The 26,361-nt window shown below is 40.5% G+C and overlaps 1 protein-coding gene across 6 annotated transcripts in view; it reads left to right on the top strand.

The window, feature by feature from the left end:
• SEMA5A (semaphorin 5A) overlaps positions 1-26,361 on the top strand; it is a 477,874-nt gene that overhangs the window by 118,550 nt on the left and 332,963 nt on the right. For all 6 annotated transcript variants that reach the window (XM_079918531.1, XM_079918532.1, XM_079918535.1 and 3 more), the window contains one exon: positions 3,501-3,595. The gene's annotated coding sequence lies outside the window, so the exon portion shown is untranslated. The remainder of the gene's footprint in view (positions 1-3,500; positions 3,596-26,361) is intronic.

Genomic DNA, 26,361 nt, shown 5'->3' with positions numbered 1-26,361 from the left:
CACCATCCAGCGAGGCACACGTGTTTGAAAGGGAACGGCAGAGACTGTCAGAGGTGACGTCACGCAGGACCGCGAAGTTAGGGACCTTGTCAGGAAGGGGAGCGGCATGGCGTGTACAGACAGTCAACCCATTTTCTTCAACTCCTCGTTCACCTCTGAGTGGTGTTGGACGAGGGAGGGAACAATAATATCCTTTACTTATTTTGTATCTTCATTCCTAGTGAGAAGATTCTGATTCTCAGAGTTTGTTATTGTCGTAATTTCAAAGACATTCATTCCTCATGGGTCCACACTGAGTTTCTAGACTGATGTTCCTATACAGCTAATGTTTTGCAAAAATGGGCTATGATTTATAGTCTTTTAAAAAAAATATTTTAAAATTTACAGTTCTCTTGTGGCAGCTTCTCGCCCGTGGTTCCTCCCATTCTTGTCTATTCTCTTCAGAGCTGCCATATTGATTCTCCTAAATACCACTCTCATCCTGGCGTTTTACTGAGGCTTCCATGACACCCCCTTCCTTTGGATGAAGTCTCCTCTCTTTTTCATGTTAATGTGCCCTAATTGTCTGCTTTTCTAGTCTATTAGCTCCTTGGAGCTGCTCCTTTGAGCCTTCTTACAACTTAGCTGTGCATGGGAGTGGCCTTTCAGATGGACTGGCCTTGCGCGCTCCCCAGCTGGTCCGCACATTGCTGATGGCGGCTCTTTTGCTGTGGTGAGGCTTTAATCGAGAATCATGAGGCAGAGGACACAGGAATTGTTTCTACTAAAGTTGATATTAAGTAAAAGAGAAAATAGTAAGGGTAATATGGAATCGAGTCAAATGGGGACATTTATATATATTAATAAAACATAAGCAGTTTCTTATTTAATGGGGAGTTAAATATCCACTTTAAAATATTCCAACCTCAGTCTGAGATGACCCTCGGGGGCTTTGTAGCTTCTTAACCTTTTGAAGTTTCCCTCAGTTTTCTGGAAAATACGGCAGTGATTTACCGTTTATACATCAGCTAATTTATGACCTCACTGGGAGAGGATGAGAGAGCTCAGCTTCCAGACCTGGAGGGGCCAATGTCTGTGACTTCAGCTTAGCCTATTCAAGGTCACTGCTTTGTTGCTGTGGTTTCCGCTCCCGACCCTACACTGCTTAAAACACGTGGGTGTCATGTTGAATGGTATATATTCCTTTAGAGGGTGGCATGCCTACCCGGGCAAGGGTTTACCCTCCATAGTAGAAGGTCCTGATGCTGTTTGCTTGGCTGTCATGGGCCAGGGTGGTAAAACACGCTTTTCGCCTTTGATGTAACTACGGCCATAGTTACAGCCTTTCAGGGTGTGTGTCCCTGGATCCTGCTGCTGCAACTAGTTTCTGGTTTAGATTTCAGATTCTAAAGGGAGTCCTGCTGTCCCCCAAGCTGTGTGAACTCTCTATGGGCATTCTGTGCCTTGAGTGTCGCCTTTTCACAAGAAAGGGACTCGCTTTTGAAGTCTGAAGTTTGGGCCTGGAGTGTCTGGCTGTCCAGGTTGCAGGCGGTCCCTGCCTGGATTCAGCAGGGATGTTCTCTTCCTGTGGTATCTGTCGTGGGGTTGTGTCAGTGCTTCTGGATTCTTCCAATGTGTTCTTTGGCCTCTGTGTCCTTTGCCGTTTAAGAGGCTGGCCATTCTCTGTAGGCGTGACTCTTGGATGTCCTAGCTGAGAGGCGACATCCGCTAATTTATGATCTCACTGAGGGAGGATGGGGGCGCTTAGCCTCCAGACCTAATTAGCAGCCCTGTTTTTAATTTAATTCTGACACATGGGAGTCTGTAGGAATTGCTGGGTATTCATGGCAGTAACCGGTGGACCTGTCCAACTTTATTAGTTAAATTTTGATTAAGAGATAAACAAATACAAAGAAATTTTAGTACTAATTGTAAAATAGATTTCAGGGCTCAAGAGCGGAAGTTGTTGTATTCAAGCATGCTGTTTAATAAAGAAGCCCCAACTAACATATTTGTTGCTACACCCAAAGGAGATATTATTGGTGTTGTGAGAAAGGAATTGGCTGCTCCTAGGAATTTTTCCTGGGCTGAGTATGCCTTCTTACCTTGGGGAGAGCTCCCTGACTCCTCTATTGGCCTCAAGGATTTGCATCTGCACCTCCTCCTTTCCAAAGTATGAAGTCACAGACTTTCAAAGACTCAGCTGGGACCTCATAGGGATCAGTGATGCTGCAGTGCATGAATGCGCCTGGGCTGTGGGCGCCTTCCCGGGCAGTTCTGAATAAGTTCTGAATATGTTGGATCACCCACTTGCTTCCCATGAACTTACCAAAGGCACCTCATGGAGGCCAGGAGCCTCATAGAGAGACATTGTCACCCAGCCACTGCCCTCTCACCTCCGAACCTCAGGACTTTCAAATGGCATTTCAGCAGATAGAAAATCTTATAAATTTCCAGATGTAATTCTGTTGATCTTCTGCAGGCAGATGGCCTTTAGATTATTACTAAGTAGACAGTGTAGGAATCATGGCATAGAGGGTTAGCCAGAATGTTCCAGAATGTTCTGGGAACTTCTCCCCCTTTTCTCATCATCATCCTCAGCTGCTACACAAGTGTTTGTGTTGGGATAGGCAACATCAGTGTGATTGAGGTTTATGGCAGCCAGAAACTGCGGATTGAAGAGAGTAGAAAGACACTACATGGACTAGGACAACAGAAAAAGCATGAGCCCCCAAATTGTAATATATGAAGTGACAGGCATCACTAAATAGTAATGGACACATTTCTTTTTTGAATATGAAATGGAAAGCAACCCATTTCTTCAATGTCTGGCATACATGGTTCTAGGGAGGCTGGTGCTTTGTGGTAGTTTTTCATCACATTCCGATATCAAGTTTTCAGGATTTTTATGTGTTAAATTGAATGAGCAGATTGGATAACTTTACGTGGTTTTAGTAAAGTGAATTATTTTCATGGTTTACAATTCCTTTTTAAAATAAAGTTATCATATTGTGCATCAAACAAATTAATATGTAAATAAAAATACAAGCTCAAAATCTAGTATAGTTTATTCTATACCTTCTGCCTTTATCTCCTATTTTTGAAATGCATTACTTAAGGTACAATATATTCCCCAAAACAGAATGGAAGAGCCATCATAAAATGGGTAGATTCACACCATCTGTCTGAATTTGATGTTCAAACTGCTAAAAGTAATTGAAACAGGTGTGGAATGATGGTCCTTTTATTAGTTTCATGAGATTTGTTCTCGTATATTAACAATATTTGAATTTTTATTTCTTCTTTTCTGAAGAAAGAAGTCCATTGGTGCATGGGATACGAGGCTAGGGCTGTCACATTTGTGATTTCCAAGTTGTTCTGTTGTTCTGTGCTCAGCCTTGCCAAAGCAGCTGGCTGTGCAAGGCATTCATGGAACTTTCCAGAAACGATAAAAAATGACCATGGCCTCTTTTAAAATGGGTTAATAGAATCTCTGTTTTTTTTTCTTTTCTTTTTTGAAGCACTGGTATGTGAGAGTTGGGCTGCCCTGGCCGAGTGACTGTGGATCCTTTGTGTGATACATGATCAAGGAAACACTCCATCCCTTCCCTCCTTGGTAAGTCGGACGCTCCAGTGGGAAATGAAGAAGCCAACGGTTTTATAGATTGAGGTACTGTGATGGTTGGTGAGCATCACTTATATCTGCTGTTAAGAATGGCAGTGAATGAATGAGCAGGCTTCCAGAAAGAAAGTGAAAGCACAGAGAAGTTAAGTAATCAGCTCAAGATCTGACAAGCGGTCAGAGGCAGAGCTGTGATGTGAACCTATGTTCTAAGCCCTAACCCAGTACTACCTCTTAGCACTAAAAATGGCTCCTGAGAATAAGGACAGACACACTTTTATGCTGTACTGGAAATACTCAGGTCCTTAAAGAAAAGCTCACAATAAATAGTGAGAAATCAGTTTTTCAAACAGCAGTCTGTATCAGGAGATGGTAAACCTTTTCTGAAAACATTTTAGGATTTGCTGGCCATATCATCTCTGTTACACCAACTCAGCGCTGTGTTGTAGCCTAAAGCAGCCACAGATGATATATGTAAATGAGCAAACGTAGCTGTGTTCCAGTAGAACTTATTTACAAAGACTGTTGTCAAGCTGAGCTGGATTTGCCCCACAGGCTGTAGTTCACTGAGCCCTGGTCTACATGCAGTGCTCAAAGATCCCAGTGCAGAGAGTGAGAGTGTTTTAGTGGCCAGTAGGTATGAGTCCCTTAACAAAATTTAGCTTGGATGCTCAGAATTTAATCATAACCCACTTTTAATGAAGTCTACTGTAGCTGCAAAAACCTACTCCTTGGAGTGAGTGCATTTGGTGCAATGCTTTCCATGGTCGGCATGCCTCTAGTGTATAGTCTAAGTCCAAGCACCTCTAGTGTATTAGTCTAAGTCCAAGCACCTAGACTATAGCTCTGCTCAAAACAGGGCCTGATCAAGAATATTTTGGTAATCCAGAATGTATAGCTCATTTACAAAATAAGTTCAGGTAGCATTTCCTATTTTGGTCTCCATATAATTTCTAAATGTGACATTTTTATTTTGTAGCCTTATACATGCTGCTGCTTATACATATTAGGGCAAATATGCAATTATCTTGGGCTGTCTTGTAATTATGTTGCACAGAAGTGTTCTGGTATCAAATCTTCATCTTTTATTCTGAGCAAAAGCAGATGTTTACAAGAGTCAAGTTTGAACAAGATTGACATACTTAAATCACGGCCATACCCTTGGCCACATACATCAGATGAAGTAGGTTTGTTTTTTGTTTAACTTTTTCTGTTTAACTTTTTCTTACAAAAGGATACTTCTGACACCTCAAGGCTTGTTTGGCTCTCTATCTCACTGCTTATCATCTAGCAAGACGGGTAAAGCAAAGCCAGTTAATTTGTGTTTCCTGAAGGAGTTTAAGCAGGGACCTGTCCTATTCTTTCATAGAAATAAGTAACTGTAGCAAGCCCGTGAGCCTGATGTAGGATCACTTTTGAAGATGTGCCTTTTTCCAGAGCCCCTCGTCCCTTGGTACTTGTTCCACAAGTAACGGAAAAGTGTTCTTCGCTTTAATGGCAATGATATAAAAAGTAAAATTCAGATTATAAAAGTATTGGAAAGCTGTGTATGGTACCTTATTAACTGGAAAAAGCAGGTTGCAGAATAATATATTCAATAGAATCCCATTCATCTTAAACACACACACACACACCGTCTCTGCACACAAGTGCCTGTGTGCTACAAAGTCTGCTAGAACATAGACCAGTACATACCAAACTCTCAGTAGATTATCTCTGGGGTTGAGGGTGTTTGCCCTTTACGAGCCATATATTCACTATCTAAAGTTTTCTCAGGAATGTTGTAGTTTTGCAGTTTAAAAATATGAAAAAAAGGATTAAAATAGTGAATGCTACTTATGGAAATTATGTAAAAGAAGGGGAAAATTCACCCATAATGCCTCCACCAAAGACAATCACTGCTGTCAGTTAATGTAGTCTTTTGTGAATGTTTTACAGAGTTGAAATAACACTAGACATAAAATTTTGCCTATATCATCTTATTGAAAATTGTTAATAAATCTCATTTTAATGCATCATAATATTCTATCATGTAAAGACACTATAATGTAATTTAACTGCTTCTTCTTTGCTGGAGGTATATATGATTTTCAGTTAACAAAAATCATAGACAATGTGAAAGGATCATGACAAGGGGAGTGTAGCAGACACCTGGATTCCACTGCTGCTTTCTGGTTTTTTACACCTCACGCTATCGCTACCTTATGAAGAGTAGAAATTTTGGAGCATAAAGTAGATGCTTCATAATATCAGCTATTATTATAAAGCTTTTTTTTTAATTGAAGGTTAATTCATTAAGTCAGAATAGCTGTAGTTGCTTTGCTATTTCAGAGCCAGTGAGTTTTAATCAGATTGCCAGTCGGCTTTGCAGAAGTGTCCTAGACATTTATACTTCACCAATAATATGTTAGAGAGTTTGTTTTGCTAAAACCTTACTATCATTATCATCATTAATTTTTTAATCAATTTAATAGTATTGCTTCCTTTTATATGTTCTATTGTTTAGTCATTATGGTATTTGGTAGATTTGTAAAAACTTTTTGTGATAATTAGCCATTTTTTGAGAAGGGGGAGACAGAGAGAGAGAGAGAGAAAGTAGAAAGGGAACTTACATGTGTGAAAGAATTGTTAGTCCTTATTTTATACCCATTTAGTTCTTGAGATTCAGCATTTTCTTACAGATATTAACAGAATTTATTTTTAAGAATATTAACCGTGGGCTTCCCTGGTGGTGCAGTGGTTGAGAGTCTGCCTGCCGATGCAGGGGACACGGGTTTGTGCCCCGGTCTGGGAAGATCCCACATGCCGCGGAGCGGCTGGGTCTGTGAGCCATGGCCGCTGAGCCTGCGCGCGTCCTGAGCCTGTGCTCCGCAACGGGAGAGGCCACAACAGTGAGAGGCCTGCTTAGCGCAAAAAAAAAAAAAAAAAAAAAGAATATTAACCCTTTGTTGTCATTTCCCCCCACTCTATTTGCTTGTTAGCTTTATCCTTTTAAGTTTAAAGAAGTTTATTTTAGTGTTGCCAAATAGTTCCTTCATAATTGTTTCACCAGTGCTTAGAAATTTAATAAAAATTTTCCTTTACTTTCTTCTGATGTTATTAAAAATATTCAATTCTTTCATTCAGGAAAGAGTTCAGTTATTTAAGAATAGCTATCATTTTTTGTAATTCTCATAGTTTTATTGTGCCTCTCTTTTAGCTCTCTGACAAAAGTTATCTGACAATGTTAATCTAAGGAATATGTTCAGACAATCAAAATATTTGTAGGAATGAGAGATCTCAATGACACATTGCTTCATCCTACAAATAGAGACCAAGTTTACACCCAGACAACTGAAATTCTTTCATTCTTTTACTTTCCTCTTTTGGTCAGGGAATGGTTAACTTTTGCATTTTACCTATTTTTTTAACAACTGTATTTCACATTTTTTATTTAATAGAACTTAACTCATTATGCTGAGCAGTATTAAGTCATATCTCAGTGTTTTTCCTCTTGTTTCATTTCTGTTCCTAACTTTTGGTGTTTGCATTAAACGTTCTGTGGTGCATCTGAAAGACCAAGGCAACACTGGTTGAATCTCATGTGTATTGGTTGATGTCTTCACTTGTTGACTTTTAAAGCACTTACCTAAAATATTAATTTCATTATTAATTTTCATGTGCCTACCATAATGGTTTCATAGTTTATAAGTTCCAAAAGATAGAGAATTAGCTAGATTTCTCTTTCTGAGATGACGTGAACCTGGAAAGATTGAACCCCAACTCAAGTCTCCATCTTTCCTTAGTTTTCTAGATTTGTTGGCTGTAAAATTCTGAGTTTTGCTGTCATTGTTTCAGGTGGTGCTGCTGTGCTGATATGAATTCTATTTTGTGGTATTTGCAATGCATTTCTATGTATATTATTGATGCAAGGTAAGCTGTTGCTTAAACACACTGCGTGGTTGTATTTGGGGAATCAAGATTTAGCCTGTCATTCTCAATAAAGTCTGGAATCCTAAAGCTGTGGTCTCCACATCTTATTATTCTTGTCCCATTGCCTAGTCAGCCGGATGGAAAATCTCCATGAGGTGATCTGGAAAGGCCCCATGCAGATCTGATCTGTTTTGTTGTGTGCATCTCACTCCACATTAGCTAAGTCCATGGACAGGAGAATTGTCTGCTTCCATTATCCACGCGAGGAGAAATTGGAGTTCCCGTTAGGGAGCTGGGGAAACCTTGCTTTCTCTCCTGTTCTCTTCCCTGTTGGAATTTTGGCCTTTTTTAATTGCTTGTTTAGGGGAGTAACTGCCAAGTGTGTTATTGTCCCGGCTTTGTGACTACTATACATATTTGTGAGTCACAGATGTGTGGTGAAGTTCAGAATCCATGTTCTTTCCTTCGTTTTGTGTTTAAGTCGGGCTGGGAATGGCATATGTGTACTGTTCATTCTCAGACACCGATTTGAGGGGCAGAGGTGTGTGGGCTTAATTGCTTGGATTTGAAGCTTTATGTGTGTGTGTGTGTGAGGATACTGCCCCCTTGATTAAACTGTGCGTAAGATATTTTTTTGGCAGAAATCTCCAAAGGGCATAAAAATGACCCCATGTTTGGATTTTTGGATTTCAGGGGACTTGAGGTTTTCCTGCCTTGTGGTCTCCAGATCAGAGTGTTGGAGAGGCTTCTATAGCTGCAGGGTTACAAACCTAATCAGTTCATGTTTTATCCACTGGGGCCTTTCATGCGGTTTTCATGTGTGTTTGTGTCTGTTTTAGCCTCCCAGGCCACAAAGGGAGCAGAGTCATTTTGTTTCATTTGCTTTTGCGTAAAGCTTGGGCAGTAACCACTCTTGGTTAAACCAAAGCAGAAAAAGCAAAGGTTGGAGAGATGGTCAGGAGGTTCTGGGAAGTAAATACCAGCATATTCTCGTATAACAATGTCTCAAAATAGTGATCAGATCTTCCACTTCCAGCGTTGAGGAATTAGGTGGGTGTATCTAAATTGTTTATCATTGCTCAGAATTTTTGGGGGGCATGGGGGGAGGTGACCGCCCTGCTCACAGCTTCACAGCCTTTGAGAGCTCTTCTTCCTCCTTCCATAGAAAGTCACATCCTTGCTACAGTGATGGTGAGGCTCTTGCCCCAACTGGCCAATCACACATCCCACCTGGTGGCCACTCTGAACAGTTCTACTTGAGGCCAAGACTCCCGCTTGGACACCAAAATCCCATTCCTTCTCTTCTACTCAAAGACCCTTTGTTTCTTGCATCATCAGTTTTTATTTTCCCAGCTCTGTTGGATCTTTCCAATAGGAATGCAAACATTAAACCATTAAAAATAAATGAAGTGTTGGCTTGAATTTCCCCTCCAGCTATGACCTAATTCTCTTCTCTGTACAGAAAAATTCCTTGAAAGCATTTGTTTGTAATTATTATCCTCAATTCCTGTGTGTCCACTTCCTCTGGAACCCACTTGGACCACACAGTCCTTCCATCAATCCTGCTATGTTGCTACATCCAGTGGTCGACGTGCAGGCAGCATCACACGTGACAGTGTCAGCAGCGTTTGTACAGTATAATCCCTCCTTCTCAGCTCCTTGAAGCACTTGCTCCATCTGGCTTCAGGACACCACCATTCCCTGGTGTCACTCCACATCTCTGGCCATTTACCTCAACTGCTCATCTCCCTTCCCTACTGGAGTCCGAAGGGTTCAGTGCCTTGACTTCACCTCTTCCCCCGCCATCCTCACCATTTGAATAAGTTCTGCCCTACCCATAATGTAGGCTCCATGAGGGCAGGGATTTTTGCCTTATTTGATCATTGCTCTATCTTCAGGCATAGCGAATGGCCTGAGACATAAAAGCTGTCAATGTTTATTGGTTGGGTAGATGGATGGATGGATCTTTTGGGATTTTTCAAACTGGATAAGAAAAACCCTACTTCGAATTAGGATACAGAACTGGAAGTACATGAGATTGTCTGCAAGAGGAAGGAATGGGATTATTCACCCTCTACCCCCAACCAGAGTTTAGTGTATTTGGTATAATTTTCCCCATATTGTCCAGCAGGTGGGTACTTACTTGTTCACCGATTCTCAATTCACATGTCACCTCCTCTATAGACCCTTATCTTCTGTATCCATGGCTAGATAAATTACGTGGCACATCCTTTGTGTCCCCACATTCCTGGGCATGTCCCTACAATGGTAATTTAAAGTTGGATTCATTGTACTGTTCCTTGTAAACACTCAGTCTTTCCTTTTCAGACCAGGAAACCCTTGACTTGATTGTGTTCATCTTCCCCATACTCAACACACAATAAGCACTGAATACGTACGTGTTATTTAGTGAAGTGATTCCAACCGAAATTTTGTAAAACATGATTTACTGTAATGGTCCTTAAGAGTGTGATAAGAATGTGCTCCTCCAGCCTTCTGATTATGCTATGTTTGATTTAAGATGCTTATTTCATGATTTTGCAATAATTAAATAATTAGATTTGTGGTAGCCATTATGGACTGTCCCCATATTGTCCAGCTGAGGCCATTCATTCCACTGTTTTTCCAGAGTGTTTGCTGCTTTCTAGTGTAAGTGCACATCATTCATAGTACTTCTTAGAGAGGAAAGACTGCACAATCCTTCCGGAGTCTGTTTCTCCCTGATGCTTGTCTATGAGTCGAGAAGATAACTAGAGGAGAAGTTGGCAGTAGTCTAGTATCACATAGACCAAGACCAATGGCCCCCTCCACCATGCAGCAGGATCAGGTGTCTGTTTCTTCCTGGCATTAACTTTTCTTAAATTGAGTGTTCACACGCACTCTTAGTATTGCACTGGAATTTCATATGTATCTGTCTTCAAGGAGTACGTATTATTAAATGTAAAAATAGCACAGAGTAGCATGACTCTTAGGTTATGGGGCTGACCAGGCTCAGAACTCTGAAGTCGTATTTCCTGTAAAGCAGATATCAGGGATGTGCATGTTCAAACAACAGCACTGATGTGCCTTTACAGAGTCCCTGCTATGCTGGGAGCACAACTCTGAGTCAGTTGAATATGTATATCTATAGACAGGTAGGTAGATAGAGAGATAGATATAAATAGATACAGATATGTTGATAGATATATAGGTTTGTAGATAAAGGCACAGATAGCACTAGCCTTGAGCTCATGAAGGTCACTAAGGCAGGAATACAATCAATGAAATAAATGTCTAAAACAGTGTACTAAAGCCCAGCTTCGTGGCTTAATTATGAGTTTCTGATAAGTTAATTGATAGCTGCTGAAGGATCCACAGCTGTGCAGCACCTTTTAAATGATCTTTCACTGACTTGGTGCTACAAGCACGTGCACATACACATATACACACAATGGTTTTCATTGGATGGTGTGGACCGCCGGCCACCATTTTTATCCCCCATCCCTGAACACATACACATGTTCTGAGCTGAGCTGTGACCAGCAGGTAGGAAGCTTCCACAGGCCAGGCACACAGTAGGACCCAAAGAAGAAGGAACAACATCAGTGAAGCATGGAATGACCACGTGTTTCCCATACAAATGCTCATTCTGAAATATCTTCACTGAAGCAAGCATATTTTTAGTAGGCAAATCTAGTTCTTTGCTCCCAACTATGACTTTTCTCTTTTTTTTCTGGAATTCCTTCTTAACTCTATTTGATATGTAGTTATATGCTAACCTGATCATTCCACTGCTATATTTCTAGGAGCTGATTACATTTCTTTTGCAGCTTTCTATTTTATGTGCTTTTATGCTCGTCTAAGATTATTTCATAATCCAGATGGAATTAGGGTGGTGTCAAGGTCTTAGAAGTTTTTTCTGGGATGTCATAATAATAGCAATAATAAGAAAAGTGAATTATGATGGTCTAACTTTGTTCTGTGGTTATAATGTTAAGTGTCATGTATACTCTAACTTTGACTGTTATTTTCTGGTTCAAGTTTTGTTTTTATGGAAGAGCATTTACAAGGTCATTTTTGTTTTCTTAAGCAAATCCTGACTGGTCAGAGATACCTACAGCTAACATTTCTAACCACAGGTGCATGGTTTGTGAAGACTATTGATTTGGAGTAGGTTCTTCTTTTTCTGAATGCAGGCCAGTTCCCCGAGCGTAGAAAGTGTGGAGTGTAAATATTCTATGTCACCTCCACCTGCCTGCATGTTTGGGTCTGAAGGACTTGGACCAGTTAAAAAGAGGAGGTCATTGAACAGCCCCTTGTAATGTGGAAATGATAATAGAAATTTGATAGAGGTTCTCCAGCATTTCATAATATGGAACATGTTATAAACCACTGGTACTAACTTAGCAATAATTCATACCAGTGGCTAAAGTTATTTGAGCACACCCTACATCCCAGGCACTGGTATAACTGCTTTATTTATATCGTTTCATCTTCTCAGCAACCATACACAGCAGGTTCTAATATTATCCACAGTTTAGAAATGAGTAAACCAAGGCGTGGAGAGGTTAAGAAACTTGCTAAGGTAATTTAGAGGTTACTTGGACGCCGACCCCAGTGAATAATTTATAACCTTTGAATCCACAGTGTGTTTTACACCCTTTATTTTATAATGGTCACCAAGGGAGCTCCCATGGCAGACTATTACAGAGAAGAATTATAAAGCAATAGACGCACCTATCCTAAATGTTATTTAAAAGCAGCTATAGGTTTCTGCACATAGTATCTTGGTTTTATTTCACTGAGGCAGCAAGTATTTTGAGGGTTGGAACCCACTCTCCCTGTGTAATTTCCTTGCAGAAAACACATGATTGGTGGTTAATCTTAAACAAAAATCCATCATGGATAAAACATCTGTATAAACACATGGTGCCTCTGAAGCATCTCTTCCTGTACACGGGGGTCATCAGGGGCATCCCAATTAATGTCGGGTTGGAAATTGTGTTTCTATTATTGTTGTAACACACTAACCATTTTCTTGAAAATTGCAAGGAAAGTGACAAGGAGAAATAACCTGTGTCCACCCACCTGATCTCTCCAAACAGATCTTTATTGAGTACACACAGGGTAGGAACTCTTTTAGGTATTGATGATATACAGGCTAATATGAAGCCTCCTACTTCTCATGGAATGTATGTTTTGGGGGAGAGTTAGATTATAAACGCTAATAGTAACATATAGTGGTAAGTACAATGTGGAGAATCTAGATAGGGTCACGTGATAGGCAGTGACTAGGGGGCAACTTTGGGACACCTGTGTGCAGTGGGGAAGGGGAGAGTGGTGTGAATGCAGAGCAAGAGATGGGCAAGTGTTAGGGTGCATAGCACTTTGTATGACAGGACAGGACACCTCGATATTTATTATGGGCATTGGGAAACCTTTGCCGAAGTAGCAGTGGGACAGGATGTATTTGCATTTTTAAATTGTCATTTAAATTTTCGTGGTCGCCATGGAGAAAACGGATTGTAGAGCAGCAAGAGGGGAAGAAGGACGACCAGCTAGCTGGCCATCACAGGGGACCGGGCGAGGCATGGTGGTGGTACCGTCTAGGGTTTTGGTGGAGAAACTGGATGGATGTGGCACGTTTCTAGAAGCAGGGTCAGAGGTACTCTGGTGGCTTGGGCACTGGGGGAGAGGGGAAGAAAAATTAGGAGCCATAGTAAGCTTTAGGTTTGAGTAGGTTGTTGGATTGTGGACCATTTACTGAGACAGAAGTTCTGGGGACTTGTGTAGATTTTGGAAGGAAAGTCAGGGATTATCCTAGGGTCATATAAAACTGGGGTTGAAGGTCAGAGAGAATAAGCAATCATATATGTGAGTCTGGACTGTCTGGGGATGATTGGGACCAGAGACCAGTATTGTGGAGTCACCTCCATATTTGACAGTATTTCAAGTCCAGGCCTTTCACCCAGGAGAGACTGTAGCGAGTAAAAGGGCACCTCAGGCAGAACCGTGGGTGTTGGAGGCTTTGAGCAGGGGGCTGGTATCCCTTGGAGAGCACTTCACAATATTCCACTTGACGTACTAGTGCTTTGATACTTCAGAAGTGATCTTGAAAGGGACAAAAAGTCCCAAAGGTAATTCTGCCCTTGAGGGATTTCATTCAACATGTTAGCAGCAAAATTCTTCACTGTTGTAACCTAAAAGGCCATTCTGGTTATGGGAAATAAGGTCATGTCCTTACAGTGAAGTAGAGTGGTCCCTTGGTACCTGCAGGGGATTAGTTCTGGGACCTCCCGGATACCCAAATCCGAGGATGCTCAAGTCCCTTATATTAAATGGTGGAGTGCAGTGAACACAGTTGGTCCTCAGTTTCCCCAGATTGATCTGTGGCTGGTTGCATTGCAGATATGGAAATCGCTGATAAGAGGGTCAACTGTATGTGATGTAATGTAATTTCTTTTCAGCCTTTATTTTGCTTTTTCTTCCGATCAGCAGTTCTGGTTCCCACCGTTTCTCAAAAACAGTCTCTTGCCAGTTGAGCCTTGGGAGGCATGGGGCAAGGTGTGACGTGGGTTTTAACGACCTACCCAGTTTTCTTTATTAACAACATGCTACTTTCTGAAATTAAAACTGTGTGCTACTATTCCCTCATCCCTCAGTGTGCTCTTTTCATTACTGTCATCATATTTTTTTCCAGGGACCGTGGGCTAGTGAAAGTTCAGTATTTAGGAGGCCTGGGGAATGTTTTTGCCAGCGAATTTCACATTGTGAACGTCAGTTCTGGCAGCCATCTGCATATCTGTTGACTAAATGAATCTCTGTGAACATTGCAATGTGCTGGGTAAGAGACTCTATGACATGCTGTTAATAGTAATGCAGCGGATAATGATGCAGGCCAGAGAGCCACTCAGTGTCTGATTCCCTGCAAGGATTCTAGTGAACCCCACTTGCATTGTTAATACCTTTTGTAAAAGGCTGAAAGATACAAATCTTAGGATGCCACCAGAATTTTATCAGTGGCTTAGAATTTTGATTTCTGTCAAAGAGAAATGCATTGAGCCGATGAATGTAAAGTTGAGGACTCTCATTTTTCCTAGTTAGTGACAATAAGATTTCACACTGGCCATTAAGATTCCCCGAGACGGATGTGTTCTGCTGTAAGCCAGGATATAGAGTTGTATGTTGAGAAGTCATGGGTTTGAGCGTCCAGAGTCCACACAGAGACCGTTGTGAAAAGGACACCCATAATTTGTAAGGCACAGTGATCAAGCACTTGTTAAAACTGATGAGCTGAACGAAAGATTAAGTTACTTTTTTTCCAGTGTGTCATTTCATATCCTTTTTAAGACTGATTTTATTCCACAGTTTTTGGGATTAGAAACAATATACAGCATCTTTAATGTTGATACCAATGAGAGTCCGATAAAAATGCAACAAGATGAAACAACCCAAGAACACTAAAAGATGCTTGCAAGGATCAGCTAAAATGATAAATGTATTTCTCTCCCACTTTACCACCTAACGAAAAAGGCTGGGACTTGATTACTGGCAAAATTCTGGGAGATGACAGAGCTGGAAAACAAACTCTCAATGAAAATGTCAGGAACCGGTTCTCTGGTGGACCGTACCTCACGCTAGCCTTCTCGTTTCTTTATCTCTAAAGTAGAGAAAAACCCTGATGCCACATACCTTTTTTAAAGAGACAGAGAGAAGTTTCTCCTTCTGATTCACCCCATTTCATATACACAGCTACATTGCTTTACTTTTGGGATTCCTGATTCTCCCAATGCTGGAGATAGTTTCTGAGCTAAACATACCATGTATCTGTTCTGATAAAAAAAAAAGTCCATCCTCTGGACAGCACAGAGTAGTATTTGTAGCTGAAAACTCCCAAACAATCTGCCCAGATTTAAGAATTACAAATAGCGCTACATTTAGTAACATCCACCCCAAGGGGCAGGCAGGACCAGCCACATTATCTACTGTGTGGGTAGTCACATTCTTCTCAGCCAGGGAAGGGGAAAAATGACGTTTGTGCCAATGGTGAAGAGTGCACTTTTGGACATGTCATTTTATTTATACTGGATCCTTTCCAAGTTTATGTTTCAGTGGGTTTTTGAGTCTTAATTTTAGCAGTTGCAGACTGGGAATTTTCTGCTGATTTCCTCTTGTTTTTTTGGCAACTGAAGGACTAGAATGTAATCTGGTTGCCATTTAAAGAAATTATCTATGCTACAAGATGATGTAAACAATCTAACAAGTTGAGTATCACATACAGACAATATTTGTAAATCATACTATGGCCTTAAGGTTAATATCTCTAATATACAAAAAGCTATGTAAATTGATAAGAAAAATTCAAACAGCCCACAAGAAAATGGGCAAAGATATGAATAGGCAATTCACATATGAGTAAATTCTGATGTCCAGTAAGTAGGTGAAATAATGTTCCATCCACTTCCAACTATCAAAAAAAAAAGAAAAGAAAAAGAGAAGAAAACACTTGCTGCTGGTAGTAAGGATGCTAATAAAAGGGGACTCTCACCCATTCCTGAGGGAAATGTGAATTGTTTATATTTTGGGGAAAGCAGTCTGACAATTCTTATTTAAAAAGTACACATTCTTTGAGGCAGCGCTACCACTCCTGGGAATATAGAGTATAAAAATGAAAACACCAGCATACATGTATAAGGGTATGTACATTTGGTGTCTATAGTACCTTTGTTTTCAGTGCTCTCCTTTGCCCCCCAAAATCTATAAAAACTACCCCAAATATTGAGTATGTATCAACTGATTATATATTATGTATCAATTATATATGTATCATATATTATATATATTATATATACATATATATACACATATTACATATATACATATATACACATACATATATACATATATTACATATATATACATATATTACATATATACATATATTACATATATATACATATATTACATATATATACATATATATACACATACATATATATACATATATGTATATATGTATCAACTGATTATATATTATGTATCAAATATTGAGTATGTATCAACTGATTATATATTATGTATCAATTATATTATAAGAATGCCTATGATATGATGCAGCCTAATGTAAAGACTAATTTAAATCACTCCTGGTTAACATGGAGAGATTTTCCTAATTAGTGAGAAAAGTAGATCTCATGTTATAAAGCAGAAAGACATTCATCCCCCAAGTCTGTGTACCATGTTTGTGTGTGATAGGTGAACATGGGGAAAGATCTAGACGGGTATCCACCAGACTGCTAAGGATGGCTCTGTGGGTAGGGGGAGAAGCAGCTTCTGAGAATTGGCCCTACAGTAGGCATTAAGCTTGCAGAAGTGTGAAGGCTGGGGAATCTGGGGTCATGAACACTAATCCTGTTGCTCTGGTTATAGATGAGTCTGGTTATAAGTAAGATCATCAGCGAGGTGCTTAAAATAATTCCTATAAGGGGTGTAGGCTCTTCTTCACCCCCCAGCCATTGCTTCCTTATGTCAGGTATCCTTTCTCACTGTGTTTTCATAGCCTTCATTCTCCTTTTTTTTTTTTTTTTTTTTTGCGGTACGCAGGCCTCTCACTGTTGTGGCCTCTCCCGTTGCAGAGCACAGGCTCCAGACGCACAGGCTCAGCAGCCATGGCTCAGGGGCCCAGCCGCTCTGCGGTATGTGGGATCTCCCCAGACCGGGGCACGAACCCGTGTCCCCTGCATCGGCAGGCGGACTCTCAACCACTGCGCCACCAGGGAAGCCCTCATTCTCCTTTGAAAGTTCCCTTCATAGAAGGCAAACATTCACCAGCAGTGCACTAGAAATCCTAAGTCTTCTCTTAGGTATTTAATGTCAGATATTTAATATTTCCCCTTCTCTCCAGCACATGAGTAACCCGGTCAAGTCAAAAATGCTTCCTGGGTCTCCTTTTCCCTTTCTATGTGTTCAAATACCATAATTCTCTTGGGTATTCTGGGTAGTGACAAATATTATAGTTCAGGTAAATTATAATGGTGTAACCTTTTACCAAGAGGTGCTGCATAAACAGAAAGGTTGAACCTCATACAGCCTCCTGCACTGCTCTGTGCGTGAATGCTGCTGTTATTACTTAAAAGAAGGGAAACTGGCAAGGGGGTGGGGGAGAGAAAGATGCACAGTGACAATATGTATCATGTGCATGGTGACATACATGTGAGCCAGTGACAAAGGTGGGCATCCCCATGAGTTTCAGTAGACTCTCTGGTCCACTTTTGGAAAATGTCCAGTGCACTGTGCTTGGTTCATGATTGTTCACTCTAGTGCCATGTGAGCACATGTACCAGCAAACAACACCAAGGAGAAATGCAGTGGTGCTGCCCTTGGGCAAACTCCCTTCCAGTATTTGAACTCCATCTGGAACCAATATGGTAGCCAGGGGCCCAGCAGAGCACGTCCTGAAGCCAGGGGTTTGGCTGCAGATGTACTAGTAGGGCTTTGAGGATGCACATCAAAGAGCGTCTGCTTAGTTGTAACTTTTCTCTATCTGACACCACAGACAAACAAAAGTTGTTCTTAATTTGCCCTTCTGAAAACTTGATTTGTTTTTACTGGTTATATGTTGATTTAGTTGGGCTTTGCTGTATCTTGACATACATGGGTTCTTGAGGAAAGTGAAACGCTCCCCAGATTAATAAACAGAAGTCATGTGGTTGTCATTTATAAACATTTAAATCTGCTGTGCACTTGTGCATGGATGCAGACCCCAGGAAAGCTGAGGCCGCCTGTTTTTTGTTTGTTTTTGTTATTTTGGCCATGCTACGTGGCATGTGGGTTCCTAGTTCCCCAACCAGGGATTGAACCCGTTCCCCCCCACCTCCTGCAGTGGAAGTACAGAGTCCTAACCACTGGACCCCCAGGGAAGTCCTGAGGCCTCGAGCGCTATCCCCGCTGTCAAGACACTATTGGGTCCGTCCATGGGCTACGACTTCTTGGGCACCTACAGCATCACAAAGGTTGCCCAGCTGTACCCAGGAGACAAGGTAGCTAGGAAGTCAGCATCCAAAGTCCGTCATCACCTTGTCCCCTTTGATCCTTAGCTCAGAGGTGCAGGTTTCCCTCACTGAGCATGACCGTGATCATGATTTTGTACCACCCTTCCTCTGCCTCTGCCTTTACTTCCTAAATGAGGCACACAGTCTGGCCAAGACATGTTCTATTTGTGCTTTACTTTGTCCTAAATGGTTAAGATACTCAGGTGGTTGGCCACCTGAGCCCCTCTCAGCACCAGGGTGTTTCAAGTAGAGTAAACCCCGTTACTCGTCCTCATTAACATCAGGAGCGTATTTAGGACAAGTTTGTTGCTTTCTGTGTATAAAGACAGATATCAGAGTTCCTGATCTTAAGAATCTTGCCATTTAGCATGCCCTCAGTATTTGTCATCTAGGGAGGGCAGTTGTCACATGCAGAGGATAAAGAACACTCCTGTTGGGTGGCAGGGATTTCGAGCAAATGGCAAGGCTTTGACTGGAATCACGGGAGGGCGTCTGATCATTGTGGACTGAAGTCCAGTGCTGTTCCTACCAAGGAAAAGAACTTGGAAAATGGAGCGTGTGCCCTAATTTTGCTCCATCTTTCATATAAAAGTGCTATGGACTGAATGGTAGTGTCCCTCTGAAGTTCATGTTAAATTTCTAATCCCAATGTGATGATGTCAGGAGTGGGGCATTTGCGAGGTGATTCGATCCTGAGGGTGGAACCCTCATGAATGGGATTAGTGCCCTTATAGAAGAGGCATGAGACTGCTTCCCCCTCCCCCCTTTCTTTCCCCCACCCACCTCTCTTTCTGTGCAGTGTTGGGCACTGCAGGAAAACAGCCTTTGTGAACTAGGAAGAGGGTTCTTACCAGACACCAAAGCTGCTAACGTCTTGGTCTTGGACTTCCTAGCCTCCAAAGCTGTGAAAATAAATATTAGCTCTTAAAGCCACCTAGTCTAAAAAAAAAAAAAAAAAAAAAGCCACCCAGTCTCTGGTAATGTGTTATAGCAGCCCAAGCTGACTAAGACAGGAGGGTTTTAATAAATGGTAAAATGAAATTATCAAACAGAATGACTGATACGCCAGGGTCATGTGGATCTGAGTATCTGTGGCAATAAAGATACAGCACAGAAGTGAAGGAAAAATGTCTCCAGAGACAGGAATGCAGTTATGGAATCAGGTGGGCTGAACCTTCAGGATCATTCTTATTCCTCTTAACTTTGAAAACTGTAAGAAGTAATAGTCGGTTCCTACTTTGCAGGTTATAGGCAGTGCCAAGGAATAACTGGGGTCAGATGGGTGTGGGTAGTTGAAAAGAAAAATGCACAAACTGAGATCCCATTCAGGGCTTAAGTAAATGTAGATTTACGTGAGAGATTAAAAAATGTTTTATCAAAGCAAATGATGTGCATTAAGTAGAAACAATAAATACATTCTGCCTATACAACCCAGTGGAATCAAATATTTAATTAGAAGTTGCAGCTTATAACGTTGAAAAAAATGTCCTTTGAAAAACAATTGTTCATGAATTGTGTCCAACTGGTTTTTATATTCTAGTGGGACTTCTTTGGGGTAAAATGTAAAAGCAGCAGCATCTTAAAATAATATAGCAGAGAGTTGAAATGCTTGCTATAAATTGCCTCTCATTTGTTACATGGCAGAATAGAAAGAGAATCTGTATAGGATATAAAATATAATTAGGAAGTTGTCCAATGACTGTAGCAGCCTTCCGATTTTAGCAGCTGAGAAAAGTTTCAGTGGTAAGGAGCTTATAGTTTTCCATAGCTTACAGCTTGTGAGCTGTGGAGAATACGTGTCACACGCAGGGGATAAGGAGCTTTCCTGTTGGGACAGGAATTGTGAGCAAACGGCAAGGCTTTCATTGCAGTCATGGAGGGGGTCTGATCATTACGACCGCTAATTGGTCATACCAAGTCCTTCTCTCATCACAGGCCACAGTGCTCCCTAAATTGCAGGGGGTTTTGTTTCTTGTTTTAGGCTGGAGCAGTTTGTCAACCTTGGCACTACTTTGGGTAGGCTAGTTTCTTCTTATGGGGAGCTTTCCTGTTCATTCTAGGAAATTTATCAGCATCCCCAACCTGTACTCACTAGATGCCAGTAGCATCCCCTGGTTGTGACAGCCCAAATTGTCTCCAGACATTCCCAGATGTTCCCAGGTGGAGGGAGTAAAATCGCCCTTGGTTTTGAGTTATTGATCTGAACGTACTCTTCTAAATTAGAAGCAGGACAAATCTAAGTCTTGAAAACGTTGTGTGTATTCGTGTAGCCATACGTCTGTGAAGGCCAGGGCTTGGACTCGATACACTGCAATTTTCCTGTTGCCTTTGACAGTATTCCCGACCTTGGGCCAACAGCTTCCAGCCAGTACACGGGCGGGCGAGACAGTCCTGCCTGGGGAAGGAGGCGGGCAAGACCTGCAGCTAACAGTGTCTGCTCTCCCCCGCCTCGGGGCCCTGGGAGGCTCGCCTGCATCTAGTTGCTGGGTAGTGCGGGGCCTGCCTTTGATGAATAATGACTTGGGGGCTCACCCCGTAGTTACCAGTGATCAGAAATGGGTTAGAGTGGACCAACGCTGCCACTGGTTAACCCCTACCTTCCCTGACTTCCCCCATCTCCAAATCTCAACGCTTTTCTCCGTCATTTATGGATTTTAGAGTGGAAAGGGTGAAACAAATAAAATTCAACCCCCCAACTGAAGGTTGAAGAAATTAAGAGTAAGTTTTTCTAAGAGCTTGGAGAGTTAATCTATGATCTGATGACCCTCTACCATCATTTCATTTGCCTCCCTTATTTTAACTGACAACCCTCCAAAACAACACAATGATTAGAGTAAAATGTATACTTGGAGTGTCAAAGTGAGTTTTTTTGATGTAACCCCTGAGACCCATGGATTTTATTGAGCTGAGCGAGCACAGGTTAAAGCTGACTTTGAAAGGACACAAATTTCTTTTTAAATATTATTTTGTTGTTGCTCAGCTTTCTCAACTGTGTTCCCAAGAAGAATGTTTTCTAACAACGGAAGATTTCACAGTCTGTATCTTTGCGCTGAATCAGAGACCTGATGCAAACTCTAACATTGCAGAACATGTTGTGAATTTGGGAAACTCTTTGAAATAGAGGGAGGCGGTAAAGCAGTGAGTGAATTATAACGATGCAGGCAGCAGTCGTTTTGATTTGATAGGTGTTCAGCGTGTCCTCTATTACATACATTTTCCATTTTATTTAAAGGAAAATTCCGCCCAATTTGCTTAGACCCACCATCTGGAAGTATTTTCTCTCTTTATAGCCTTTTGACACCTTGCCAACTGAAAGAAAAAAAGATAGAGGATGAAAAAATTATAAAAATACTGATTTTAAAGGAATGCGAAAAGAAATGCTAATTTTTCATCTTCTAACACATGCACTAAGTTAAATTAAGATCCTTTAAGTTTTCTTTGGTAAGTGTTTGTCCTCTGGAATGTGCAACAGAGTGTTTAGATTTCCGTCCTTCCTCTTGCTCTCCTTTAACAACTCCAAGGCCCAATACTTCTTACATGTGTCTGTGTTCAGTGATCATCTTTACTGTATTAGGTAGGAGAGCTCCATCTTACAACTGATGAACCCTAGTCAGTGAGCAGTCAAGGTCCTCTGGTTGGTACAGCTTCTTGTCTACTGGCCAGAGACTTTTTTTTTTCATTCTTTAATGAAATTTTACTTCAAGGAAACAGTTTTCTGAAAGCTGCATCTTAAAAGTAACTACTGATTGGAAGCACTTACTAGATAAGTCAAGAAGTGGTTGATTTAGCACTTGAAAAATACAAGTCTCTGTTTTATTTGGGTCAAATGCCCATCCGCTTACAGATCCATCATGACCCATGGGGACCAGATCTTCTCCAACTCAGCATCGAGTGCACTAAGCCTTGGATGGCAAATGAATCACACAAAATTGAGACATATATATGAAATGCTGTAACATTTATTGAATAGCCATCTATGAAATGGTGTAATATTTACAGCAGAGCTGCTATGTGTCAGGCATGTTTCTAGAAGTTTTTTGAGTGTTACGTCAGTCGTGGTGAAAACCCTGCAAAGTAAAGGATTTTATTCCCATTTAATAGATAAAGCTGAGACACAGACATTTTTAACTTTCCCAACATAGAATCATGAAGGTAGATTCATTCCAGGATCTTCTAACTTAAAAACCCTTGTTCTGATTTGGGGAAATATTCTTCTCTTAGTTGTGAATGACACCTGTGGTTGATATTTTCTTCTCATCAGTAGATCTGGTAGGTTTTGCTAAGGGTTTTGGATGACTTTCTTGTATCATTGTGTGAAGGTTTCTAGTAAAGAATGTGGCCAGTGTTTTCATATTATGATTAGTAGACAATAAAACCGTCATTCAAGCAAATGCCTTATAAACATTTGAAAATGGACATAATTTCCATCTTAATACATATGCAGAATTCATGATACTTAGAGCACTGAATGTAAATTTATGTTATAAAATCTAATCAGAGGGACTTTTTAATTTTATGCTCATTTGGAGACAATATACTGTCTAGGCATCAGAAGAAAGAGCTGGAGAAAAACTCTCATCTTAGATGAAGTAATTTTTTCTCACTCATAGTGAATTGCTAGATCTTGAACACAACTGAGTAAGGTTTTCCATATCTTATGCTTTATTTATTGTAAATGAAATTAATTTTGTTTGATGGTATTCTTTAAAGTCTCAGATACTATTGCAATGAAATATGATGATTATAATAATGTCTATTTATGCATGTAATATGTGTTTTCCTAAAATAATAACATAATCAATTTTCATTTCACATTGACAAAAGAGTTGGATATCCTTTTAGATAAACAGGAAATACAGTAGATGATAATTTTGAATCAGATTCTACTAGATAGAAAAAAAAAGTTAGAGATGTTGTCTCCTAAGTTCTTCAGATGAGTTTTACTTTATAGAGATTTTACATACCTATATTGGGACACACCTTGCTTGCATTCAGTGAAATTCATTTAAAGGGGAAGTAATAAGCTTTGTAAATGCTAGACTGTTGGGGAAATACAGAGTACAGAAATGTTTCAGAAACAAATTATTAATCCTATGTAATTTATTTTTATTAAGCAGATAGAGCTTTTGTTGTCCATGTATAACAAAACATTGTGAAATAATATCTGCTATCATTTGTCTTTCCATTCCTGTAACCAAGTATATGCAACAGGGTGGAAATACATCATGACTTAATTTCTCCAGTTTATGCAGCGATTTCAAGCATTCATTCTTACTCTCTCTTCTAACTTTCCCTCTTCTACCCAGGTTCTGTCACACGCTCCAGCTCACCTCTTCATTCTTTCCAATTCATACTATTGTAAGTCTTGCGCTTCTTCCTTTAGGAGGTCGGACTGAATGTACCAGAAGGTATCCCAACATAGCAATGTACACCAGCCCATTGATGTGAGTCCTAGCTCCACCCTCCCCGATAGCACGGGCATGCCATGTAAGCCTTACATACTCCTCACCTAAACTTTCTAAATCTCATCTAAGTCTGCAGAAGCCGGTTGAATTCCTTCTCACTCTTCTCAGCCCAACTCCCTTATTTCCAATTAGTCCCATCTCTAGCAAGTATATACTTTTACATTTGCTATCATAGGTGGTATATGTTTAAGTCATGCCCTTTCTCTTTCCCTGGAGTACTCTAATAGTGATTTAGGGAAAGATTTTTGCCCACTGTCCTGTCATTGGATAATGTTATATCCCGTTCTCCTGGGGACGTGCCTGTCATTCCCAGAGTTTTCTTCACTCTGGCCCCAAGGAGCCCAACACATGGCCGCCTGACCTCATGGCCCCTAGCTGGGAATGCAGAATTTGTTTTACCACCTGCTAGCAATAATTCCACGTACATTTCACATGGTGGGTTATATGGAATGGTAGACACTGTGGATGAAACACCAGAGATTGCTGATGGATGGATGGATGGATGAACTCTGTGTTTTGGTAATGAAGTCTCTTTATACAGGAAAATATTAACAATGGGGACTGTTCAGTGTTGAAAACAATAGTAAAGTGGTAGAGGAATCACAGTAAAAGTGGTTCATAGTTCCTTGCTTTATATGATGCTCTTAATATGAAAGTCTAAAGATTCTTAGTCAATCAAGATAGCCATTCCAAAGATAAGTCATTTACATATAGGATAATCTGGGAAGTGGTTGACTATATTTTTTTTTCATAGAAAGAATTCTCTAGCTTAATGGGAACAAGCAGCAGAAGAAGAGAAGGGTAAAGGAATCCATGACAAGATTGAATTTCCACCATCATTTACAAGGACAGGACACAGCCTTCTTGAAGGAGACTGTCTTTTAATTCCAGGGATGGATTTAGCTAAGACCCTGTGTCTCATTCTAAATACAGCTCTAGTACTGGCAGTCACAATATCATTTGACCTTACTGAGCCTCAGTTTATCCTCCTGTAAATTATAATTTGTGGTATTTTCTAATCATAACTGTATATTCAGTGTAAGTCTTTCTACTTGGTAGGCACAAGTTTAACTTTCTTTCTTTCTTCTTCCATCCCTTCCTTGTGGGTAGTTCACAGCACAGTTTAATTCTTTGAGTTGGGGATGAGCCATCCTTCTGGCAGTGGGTGAAACATGGTAATGATGTGACTTGACTATCAGTCTATGGGTGACTTAAGAGAATTGCCCAGCTTATTGTAGTTGAGAATAGTATATGTGAGACAGGTGGCTTTTATCAGGCTGCAGCTGGGGTCACACTTTTGCTTTCACTTGATGTTGCTTGGATATGGGCTGGATATGTATGGCCCCTGAAGTGGCTGAATTCAGAGAATACCCGTGGTATAGACAAGGCACAGAGTACAAATGGATGACAAAGAGTCTTCTCTTACTTGACTGCTTTAACCCAGTGGCCAGGCTAAGTGTCCAATTAAGAAGATTTATCAAAGTCTGGAGCCCCACAAGATAATCGGCAGCATAGCAGAGAACATGCCAGAGACATGCCATTTTATTTCTTCCCGTCCATCGTGCAGCCATCTGACGCTGTTTCTTTTGGCTGGGCTGGAACAGCTAGCTTTAGTATGCATGACGTTGGAGAATAATTTTTGGAGTGGTGCTGTAAGCTATTTTATTTATGGTTACACAGTGTACACAGTTTTTCAAATTATCACAGGATGAGATGCAAAATGCCTTTTATGAAAAAAACGTCCAGATGGAAATTGTCATTTGCTGTAACTCAAGAATAAATAAAGTGAGTAGGTACAGAATGCTTTGCTGTGGAAGTGTAAGCAGCTTGTATGCCTTTTTTTCCTTACTTGCAGATTGTTTTATTTACTTATTTATAATCTATGAAAAGAATAGCCTGGATGCTTTGCAAGATTAAAGACCAATGAAATGGAAATCCCAATCCTGGGGAGATTGACAGCTGACTGCCCAGGGAAACCAAACATTAAAACAGCCCCAGGAAAATGGAACAAAATGCTTTGAGAAGGTGAATAAAGAAAGGTCCTACCTTTTGGAGCCCATGTAATGTCAGAGAAAATTTATTAGTTACACATAGGATAATTTTAATAAGATCTTAGGCTCTCACTGGAGTTCTTTATCATTATTGTTATCATTTTTTACTTGCTAATAAATAGACTGACACAACCGTACGATTTCTTTTGCCCTATTATAGGTGTAGGTACATGCTTATCTCTTATTTATACACTTTCCTTTATTTAATGAGAACAAATGAAAGATGCCAGAAAATAAAACCTCTAGCACTAACTTTTTTTTTTAATAAATTTATTTATTTTTTGTTTATTTATTTTTGGCTG

The sequence above is a fragment of the Stenella coeruleoalba genome (assembly GCF_951394435.1).
Source record: "Stenella coeruleoalba genome assembly, chromosome: 3".
Classification (NCBI taxonomy): Eukaryota; Metazoa; Chordata; class Mammalia; order Artiodactyla; family Delphinidae; genus Stenella; species Stenella coeruleoalba.
Note: the sequence above shows the minus strand (reverse complement) of the source record. Positions and strands in the feature narration are given on the sequence as shown.